The sequence below is a fragment of the Vanellus vanellus genome, assembly GCF_965231255.1.
Source record: "Vanellus vanellus genome assembly, chromosome: 14".
Classification (NCBI taxonomy): Eukaryota; Metazoa; Chordata; class Aves; order Charadriiformes; family Charadriidae; genus Vanellus; species Vanellus vanellus.
Genome location: NC_138919.1, coordinates 245,997 through 255,542, shown reverse-complemented (window position 1 = coordinate 255,542; position 9,546 = coordinate 245,997). Strand labels below are relative to the sequence as shown.

At 60.1% G+C, this 9,546-nt stretch overlaps 1 long non-coding RNA gene across 1 annotated transcript; it reads left to right on the top strand.

Annotated features, from left to right (window-relative positions):
- The first annotated feature begins 989 nt into the window (after nt 1-989).
- On the top strand, nt 990-2,090 carry LOC309677921. The gene is made up of 4 exons (XR_014269719.1): nt 990-1,008; nt 1,518-1,597; nt 1,772-1,900; nt 2,044-2,090. It is a non-coding gene; the product is annotated as an uncharacterized lncRNA (long non-coding RNA).
- The last annotated feature ends 7,456 nt before the right edge of the window (nt 2,091-9,546 follow it).

Sequence of the window (9,546 nt, the reverse complement as noted above, 5' to 3'; positions counted from 1 at the left end):
CGTCCACTTATCCTCTCTCCAGCCTCAACGTCCCTGGCCAAATGGCATGGCCTTTGTCCCTCATCTGTCTAATGTGTCAGTGAAGGTGCAGGTGGCATGTGGATGGCACCAGCCTGTGCCATCTCCAGCCTACTGACCCAGATGCGCCCTCCTCAATGGCAGGCAGCCCAGGTCATAGCTAATCCTCAGCAAAACAGTGTCTGGCTGGCTTTCCGAGTGCTAGGTCTGTTCAGGTCTTTTCCTGTTGTTTTGAACACAGAGAGATGTAAATCGAGGAAATATTCTCATGACTTGCTCCTTCCAATGAACCGATCCCTTTGGCGTTTTCGGTATCTACAGCCAGTACAAACCAAAAAATCAGTGGGACCACCTGTTTCCTCTTGAATATCATTGTTTGGCCAAGAAAACCCTTGCTTGGAGAGGTTGGGTCCCTCCTCTGCCCTCTGTGAGGAACCGCTTGGCTGGCACTGGGGAGGGCTCCAGGTCCACCTGACCCCAGCAGCCCATCAAACACAGGCGGTACAGTCAGGGCAACAGGTTTCCTGTGTTGCTGCAGGCTGCGCTGGGCAGGTTCAGGGCTGCTGGACAGCAGGATGTCTGTCAGGCCCTCCCAGGGGACGCCCTGCCCCTCCCTGCCTGGGTGGCGGGTCACAGTGGGGCCCTTTGTGACCTCACCTTGTGACACACCACCGCACTGCATGTGGTCAGAGTGGCTGCGGCCCCCCGCCCACAGTGTCCGCCAGGACGGCGACGGGACAGGGCGGGAGCACGGAGCTGGCGAGGAGCCCCTGAGTGCAGCCCACGTCTTTCCCCGCCACCCCTGGCAGCCCCGTGGTGCTGAGGCATTTTGCCAAAGCTTCCTCCTTCACCACCCCTTTCCTCCATCCCGCAGGATGGCAGAGAGACCCCCCTGTCGCCCCAAGGTGGCCTGGGTGAAGCACAGGGCTTGGCAGGAGAGCAGCTCTCCACCAGTGTCCCACAGGGTGTTCACGGCCCAGCTGCAGATCGGTGAGTGAGGAGCCCTGTTGGTCTGGGCAGGGCTGGGGCCAGTGAGCGCACCCTGCTCGATGCCAGAATCGCGTTTTCCTGGCGCACTGGCATTGGGGGTCCCATGGGTAGTGGGCATGATGCTGCCTGAATGCCAGGGCTGCTCAGGGCTGGGAGCTGGCCCCAGCACAGCCTCTCCCAAGGAGGGAGAGAGCAGAGGGGACCCAACTTCTGCTCCGGGGCGTGGGCAGCGAGAGGCAGCCGGGCGGGCAGGAGGCAGCAATGCTGTGGGACGGGGACCTTTCCTGCCCATCTGCAAGCGAGTTCCTTGGCCTGGAGCACTGGGGGCTTTCCCTGCTGCGCTGTGCTCCAACATGGCAGCTCGTCTGCCGGGCACCCTCATCCCTGACACACAAGGGGAGACCGTGCCAGGGGAGCAGACACGGGGTTGGACAGAGGGTACATCTCCTCCCTCTGCTCTCCTGCCGCAGCCCCTCTCAACAGCCCTCCCTGCTCTCCTCCTTTATTAGATGCCAAATGGTTACCTGTGTACCAAGAGGAACAGGAAAGTGTGGACTTCATCCAGGCCTTTGTCAGCAGCCCAGAACAGGTAACCGCGGCCATTTCAACTGCAGCTGTGCCTGCGTCTGCTGGAGGTGTGCTGGCTGGGAGAGCTGCTCCGCCCAGGTCTCCCACACAGCACTGCACCCACAGTGGTCCGGTGCCGCTGGCTGTGTGGCCCCCCCATCTCACGCTCTGTTTGTCTCTCTGTGCCCCTGGCTAGCAGGAGGAGGGCGAGAAGATGGAGTTTCTCAACAGCATCTGCATACTGTGCAGAACAGCCAGGCACCAGGGCTTGTCACAGGGCCTAGATGTCTTCTGCCACAGATATGAGCTGGCAGAGAACATCAAGGTGAGAGGACACCGGGTGGCTCTGGAGAAGGGGGCAAGGCCCCCCGGCACCGGCAGCCCGTGAGGACAGTGCTTGGGCAGGGTGAGGGTCTGGTGGACTGGGTGCTGGCAGCTGCCAGGTCCCATCCCGGCTGTGCTCTGCAGATGCTGCTGGAAAAGGAGCCCAGGGACCAACTGCGCACAGCAGTGTGGTGCAAAGCCATGCTTGCCATCGCTGAATTGAGGTACCTGCCCATTCCTCCTGGGGACCCCTGCCCCAGAGGTGCACGTTCACCTGCATGAGGCCTCGAGGCACTGCTCCCAGCACCAGTGTCTGACTAGCCCCTCATTCTCTTTGCAGCTCAGTGGAGAGAGGGCTGGAGGGCAAAGAGAAGAGCCTCCTACAAGCCTGCTTCTCGAGGGTCTTGGCCCTTCCTCCAAAAAAGGACATGCGGGGCCTGGACTCTGGCCTCTACTTCTGGGTAAGCGCTGGGTGAGCTACAGGAGCCCCCAGTCCCTCTGGGCTGCTCCCTGGCCACCCTGTGCTGCGATATGACCAGAGATCCAAGGCAGGGCAGGGTCTTGGCTTTGCTTTCCCACCCTCATGCCTTTGTCCGCTTCCCGTAGGCCTGGCCATGTCCAGGGCTGCAGGCTGCTCTGCACGCGGCAGATTGTGTGCCCTTGGGTCTCTGCCAGGCACCTCAAGGCAGCACGGGAGTTCTCCCTTGGCTCTGGGAGTTCAGAGCAGTCTCCTGAGGGTGAGAGGGAGAGCAGAATCCCTGGCACAAATCTTTGTCCTCCTTGCAGACCCTGAATGCCATGGACACCATGCTGGAGATGTTGGTGCTCAACTGTCCTGTCCCCAGAGTCAGCACGGTGCTGCAGAGTATCTTTGAGGTCTGGCATATGTGAAGAGTGGGCTTCACAAGGGCTGTTCCTCCCCCTGGAGGGAAGGGGTGTCCACTTGTGAGGGGGTGGTCCCCACCCCAGTGCCATGCAGAGACAGCATACTGCAGGGAGGGTTCCCACCTCCCTTGGGCAACCAAGGGCCGCCCAACAGGCTCTTCCGGAGCACAGTGGCTGCAGAGGGTGGCGTCTGCCTTCCTGCCTGGCATCAAGGTTGACCCGGGGGATTTGTCCCAAGCCTGCAAGCCTGCGAGCTCCCTTAGGGCAGGAACCCCTCTACAGGCTTTCCCTGAGATCAGAGGAAGCCTTTATGGGCTGTGTGAGTCCAGCCCAGGAGTTCAGCAGTGCTGCTTCTGCTGGAGCAGGTGTCTGCTGCCAGGGCACACCAGCAGCTTCTCTCTTCCCAGGTGCTGCTGAACTTCACCAACTCTGAGAAGAAAACTGTGCGGGAGAGGGCCATGGAGAGGATCAGGATGCTGAGCATTTTGCTGTCCGAAAATTCCACGCTGGAGGTAAGAATCCGGGCACCCTCCAGCCGGGCCATCTCCCCCTCCCCACACATCCGAGCAGCCTGCAGCTCGCCCCACACGGGGCTGCTGCCCAGCTAGCTGCTTTGGGAGCCGCGGCTGGCATGGCCCTGCAAAGAAAGCCCTGACTCACCCCTGACTCAGGGATCCCGGCCTGGGCACACTCTTGGGTTTGGGGCTTTGGCACCAGCTGCCTGCCCTCAACCTCTGCTCTTCTGTCTCCCTTGCCCAGGCCTGGCACAACTTCGAAAAAGTCACGTACGGCTTTGTGTGCTATGGCGATCTCCAGTTCCCAATGCTGGGCCAGCTGCTGGGACGTCTCCTCCTTTTCTATTCTTCCAATGAAGAGACAAGCTATCCAGCTTTGGATGCTCTTTATGCCTTATATGCATTCGTCTCGCACCAAAAAAGTAAAAGAAGTTGTGGCGGGCTTCATCCCTCTGCACACAGACGTCTCCTGATAGGACTGTTTCTCTTCCTGACCTCCTTTGCCCCTCACAGCCACTTCCCATAGTATCCTAGCTGTCGTTTTGCTGCAGAAGCTGAGCGCTCTCCTCACGTCCAGGATCTGTTCTCTGCTACCCTCCTTCCTCTCTCCTTTCACCATCTTGAATCCTGCTCGCTGTTTCGTGGTCCCCACAGCCAAAGCTACCATTGATTATCGCGTCCCAAAGCCATATCTTCCCTGTTAGTGAAGAGCAGATCCACCTGTGCATTGCCCCGGCTGGTCTTTCCAGTGCCTTTAGCAAGAAGCTATTCCTGATGCCCTCCAGAAATCTCCCTGACCGCTTGTGTCCTGCCATCTTGCAAGCACATCTCAGGGTGGTTTAGGAAGCTTGCTGGCAAAGCTGCTGTGTCTTACTGACTCGTCTGTGTTTTCCCCGCTATTTAGGCAGGTCAGCGGCAAAGGATAAAGCAGCAAAGTTCTATTGGAAACCTGAGACCTCCTCCTGCCTGCATTCACCCACCACCAGAGACTTTGCCATGGTAATGAGCTCCCCCCTTCCTGGGACTCTTGTCTGTGGCATCAAGAGGAGACTTGAGTGAGCAAAGGCATCCAGAATCAGTGGGGCTGGTGTGGCCTCACTGTCCCTGGTGAGAGGGTTCCTGCTGTCCCCAGGCGGGGACGATGTGAAGGCTGCTCCCATGTCCCAGCGGCAGCTCCAGCCCTCCTGGCTACCAGCGAGCCCTGCTTTTCTGTAGGCCCTGCAGGCTGTGCCCATGAGACCAACCCTCCTCCCTCACCTGAGGGCCCTCTGCTCTCATCCTCCGCCCTGATGAGACTGCAGCCCCTGCTGCTGGCTTTCCTGTGGGCACTGCCGCCGCCACTGCTGGCCCCTCCCGCCAGGGTTGCTCCCACTGCCCAGCTAAGCAGCACCTTCAGGGGACTCGGTGTGACATGTCTTTGCTCCCTTCCTGCCTCCCGTAGGAGTTTGCACGATACCTCAGACCTTTTGAGAAGACTGACATCATCCTTGTGGTCATCGAGGCATTGAAAGACTCCAGCGTCTTTGACAAGGGGGCGGCAAGAAACATACTGGATCTGGTCATGACGTACCCTGACTTATGGCTGGAGGATGTAAGTGTCCTGTGGCTAGATTGCCCTGAGCCCTGTCAAGCCTTGTTCCTCTGACCCTCCCAACCCCAGGTGTCTCGGGCGCCTGAAGCCACCTTAAGCTAGCAGAGAGGGAGGGAAAGGGCAGCTGAGGAAATGGCTGCACTCCAGTGGCAGCACCATCCTCACCTGTGTCCCCTCCAGGTGCCAAAGATCATGAGCTACATCCACGAAAACCTGGCATGTATCAACACGAAGCCAGCCCAGCAGAGTGTGGAGGCACTACTTCTCGCGCTGACCGAGCAGTACCCCACCAAAGTGGTCATGAGCCTGTTGAAGATCTCTCCAACAGGAGACAGGTACTGGCCCCAAAAGCCATGAGGGCTAGTTCCCTGTGGGGAGAGGGACTCAGAGACTCCCTGGCTGCCAGATCCAAGTAATACTGCAGGACACCCCCGAGGAGCAGGACTCTCCATCCCACCACGCTTTCCAGCCCTGGTGGGTTGGCCAGGCCTGCAGCAGCTAGAGCTGGCCAAGCCAGGACAGAGCCACCACGCTCCTCCCAGCCCCACGGGGAATACCACCTCAGCCCTCTCCTGCTGCTCAGGGCATCCGAGCCGAGGGGCAGGGTCTGCGTTATGTGGGGCTGTCCCCGGCCATGCTGCTGTGGCCGAGGCAGCCCTGCTGACAGAGTTCTGTGCCTTGCAGCGCTGGCATGGCAATGTGGAAGGTGATGCTTTCCATCCCCCAGGCTTTGGAGAAGATCTTAAAGGAGCTTCTCAGGAGACTCAAGGCCGTGGAATCAAACAGCCTGGTCCTCTCGGACACAGAGGAAGCCTGCATCACTCACTTGGCTGTGAGTTACCAGCAAAGGCCTTGATCATCTTCAGTGAGCCCTGCAGACTCTGCCAGTATCTCACTGCTGTGCTTGTTTCAGCTGATGGCCTCCACTGAGTTTGAGACAGAGGGATTTCGTGACGCCTGTCAGAGGCATCCAAGCCTGGTGATGGTCTGCCTGTTGCTCAGAGGCCTCATCACGCTGCTGGACAGACCTGCCACGGTGAGCAGGGCATCATCAAGGGTAGCCATGTTGGCAGCCGGTGGCTGGGGCAGTGGGTGAGGTGATGCTTGGCCGTGGCTGGGAGTCAGGCAGACTGCTCCAAATGCTCTTCCCTGCCTTGGTGGGCCTGGTGGCTGCCTGGAGAGCTTTCCAGGAACGAAGGATTACCAAGCCATCTGCCCCTTCGGGCCTGTGGGAAAAAGGGGTGGCTGAGCAGGGGACAGGGAGTCTTGCTTTCCTGCCCTCCCTGCCCTACTGCAGCTCTCCCCCGTCCCCGGCAGTGTGCCCATGGCCACCACCTACCAGGAGGCTGCCGCAGAGATTCCTGTGCCACCTCCTGCCAGGAAGCCGGACAGGAGGCTGGTGCTCAGTGACCAGAGCATTTTTGCCAGGGTGGTCTTTGACCATTTCACAAAAAAGACAACTGTCTTTTGTACAGGCAAGACAAATGCAGGTCCTCCTGCCACACATCGTGGAGTTTCTCGAGGATGGCCACACCGATATCAAGATGAATGTCCTGGTCATCTTCAGAAAAGTGATGAGTCACCTGGAGAGGGAGGAGGCCAGCCCCATTGCTGTGCAGCTGGTGGAGGAGATCCTGCCCCTCTTTGAGGCTGTAAGGCTGATGTGGGAGACTGAGCCCTGCAGATGGGCACCCTGCAATGACTGCTGCTCTTCAGCCCAGCCCTGTGGGCAGCACTCGGAGCAGGGCCTGCTCCCCTGGGCTCTCGTGGGATACCTTCTGGGCTTTGCAGCCCAGCAAGGCTTCTCCCTCCTGCAGAATCTGAGCCCGGAGCATCCCCCCTCGCATCTGCCACGCTCACACCCTTGGGCTAATGCTCGCAGTAAGCAGGGAGTGGCACTTTCTCAAGTCCCCCTCTCCTCCCTGCCAGGAGTCCAGCCGGCTGCGAGAACTCTCCATCAGCCTCTTCAGAGATCTGGTGGAGACTGTGGTGAAGAAAGACAAGAGGATGATGAAGAAGAAAGTGCAAAGGGGCCTGCTCCCACTCTTCTTTCACACACATGATGGGACGGAGAGCGTGGCCGAGGTACAGATTTCAAAGGTGGCCAGGGACACAGGGAAGGGCATGCTGACCCCCTGGGCTGCCCTGAGCTGATGGCAGTCGGACTGCAGAGGCGTGTGTCACCTCGGGGTCCAACTGCCCAAGTCACTGAGGACAGGGCAGAGCTCCCCTCCTTCCCTGCACCGGTCCCACCCCTGCCTTCCTCCTCCCCCAGTGCCTCCTGCTGCAGAAGTGGACGGGCTGCTGGGGTCCCCTCCCAGCCCTGCTCCCCGCATTCCCCCTCTTCCAGCACAACCCAGAGGAAGGGTCCCTGCATACCCCGCGCAAGCTGGGGCAGAGAAGCTGGCGCAAACGTTTCCCAGACCTGGTCCAGCAGGACTGGGCAGCAGCCCGTGGTCCGAGGCACAAATATGCGCATTTCTGCAGGCTTCCCTGCTGTCCCTGCAGCTGTTGGAGGCCAGGGCGCAATCCCTGTCCCCCAGGGCTATGCCCAAGAGATGCCCAGATGTTTAGGCCAAGGCATGTCCCAGCTCCTTGAGGGCAGGATGGCTCCAGGAATGAAGCCAAGAGGAGGGAAACGCCAGGTCCTTCCCCAGACTGTGGTGCCATCTCCCAGCTTTTGCCGCTCTGCAGGCCTCCGGGGGAGCCCTCCTTGCTGCAGCAGAGCTCCTCAAGTGGAAAGAACTCAAACACCTGGTACAGCCACAGCAGACGTGGAGCACTGCAGAGCGCTTGGTGAGGACAACCCCCAAGCCCCAGGGCCCAGGCTGGACGAGGGCTGCCCCCCTGCGGCTGGGGTGCGGGCTGCGTAGCTGTGCCTCGCCAGCCCGGAGCCCACAGCCTGGAGCTGCATCCTCCTTCCCTGCCCTCAAGCACGGAGCCCCCATGGGCTCTTCTCCAGGCCCCTCTGCCCTTCCTGCACCCAGCGGGAGGGAGGGAGGGCTCTGAGCAACAGGGCTGCTGGGAGGAGGGACGTGTCCGCATACCTGGGGAGGGACGGTGACATGCCCATGCCATTGTGCTCTCTGCAGCTGATGCAGGACAGGAGAAGGGCTGAAGAATACATGACGCAGAGCCGGCCCTACCTGACGAATCCTCAGCCAACCTTGCGAATGGCGGCCATTAGGTTCATCGGTGAGCCGCAACCCCTGGGGTCCATCTTCTGGCAGCCTGGACCCAGTCCCTGCTGCTGCGCTGGCAGCGAGGGACAGCCTTGTGGCTGCCAGAGCCCGGCTGCCCCGTGCAGGGCCTTGGCGTCCCTTCTCCCAGCCCTGCCCACGCAGGTGGGCTTGCTGGGAGCCTTGCTCAGTCCCACTGCCCTCGAGTCCTGTCCTTCCCTGGGGTCAGCCCTGCTGAGGGGCAGGAGGCCGTGCAGCCACGCTGGCAGGGCCGGGGGCCTTGCTGCCAGGAGCATGCTGGGGAGCATGCTGGGGAGCAGGGGGTGTGACGAAGCTCTGTGCCTAGGGCTTGGAGCGCGGCTCCTGAAAGACCAAAATGAGAAGAAGCTGCAGGAGGATATCTGCAAGGGTGAGTAGGGGCAGTGTTGTGCTAGCCGGGGCTGGTGGGGCAGGGGACACGGTGCTGCCATGCCTGGCCCTGCTCCAGGGAACTGCTTCAGGGGCCAAGGAATGCGTCAGGGGCACATGGGGCATTCCTGAGCAGCAGCTTCCAGCTGACCCCTTGGTCTCACCTGCTCCCCCCGGCCAGAGAAAGAGACGGGTGGGGTTGCCACAGGAGGGTCTCTGCCCTCCTGTGGGGTTTCACCACTGACAGTGGGGTTTCACCACTGCTCTCTTTCGTTCTGTCACAGCCCTCCAGCCCTTGCTGAACGACAGTGAACCCTCAGTTGAATCCCTGGCAGCTCAGACCTTGCTGATCCTGGGAACGCCAAGGAGGCAGCCAACATCAGGATGGTCCCAACGAACACTGTGCTGCGGGCTCTGCAGAGACAGGGAGAGGTGAAGGTCTCCTGTGGAAAATGACTGCATGAGAATAAAGCTGGAACGAGCCGCCCAATCCCATGGTGTCCTTCGCACAGGGAGCACCCTGAGTGTGCTGAGCAGACAGCATCATTGCTGGCCTCTACTGCTGCCTGCAGGACAGCTCATCCCTCAGCACACCCTGGCCCCAGTCTTGGTTTACAAGTTTACCCCTTCTTTGGGCTTTGCCCCAAAAGAAGCCATGTTTCTTCACCCTCTGTGCAGGGGAGGCAGAGGGCAAAGGGGAAATGGCAGACCCTGGAGAAATTGGGATCGCCTGCAGAGCTGCCCAGTGTTAAAGGAGAAGCTGCTTCCTGAGCATCCATGCACCATTCATGGTGTCGTGCACACACACGCACGCACACACTCACACTTATTCCCGGGCGCGCTTCCTCCTCCTTCAGGCTCGACCTAGGTTTCCTGCAGCAGAGCCTCAGATGTCGGGTTTCCTGAAATAATTAATTTAATTGGAAGGTAGAGTGGCAAGAGCAGCCCAGGCTGGGTGCCTCCAAAGAGAGGGACCCTGAAGGAAGAAGTCCCTGGGCAATTATACCCTTGTGATGGGTACACCAGCCCCTCACGTGCCCTTCACGCGCTGTCCACACGTCTTGTAGTC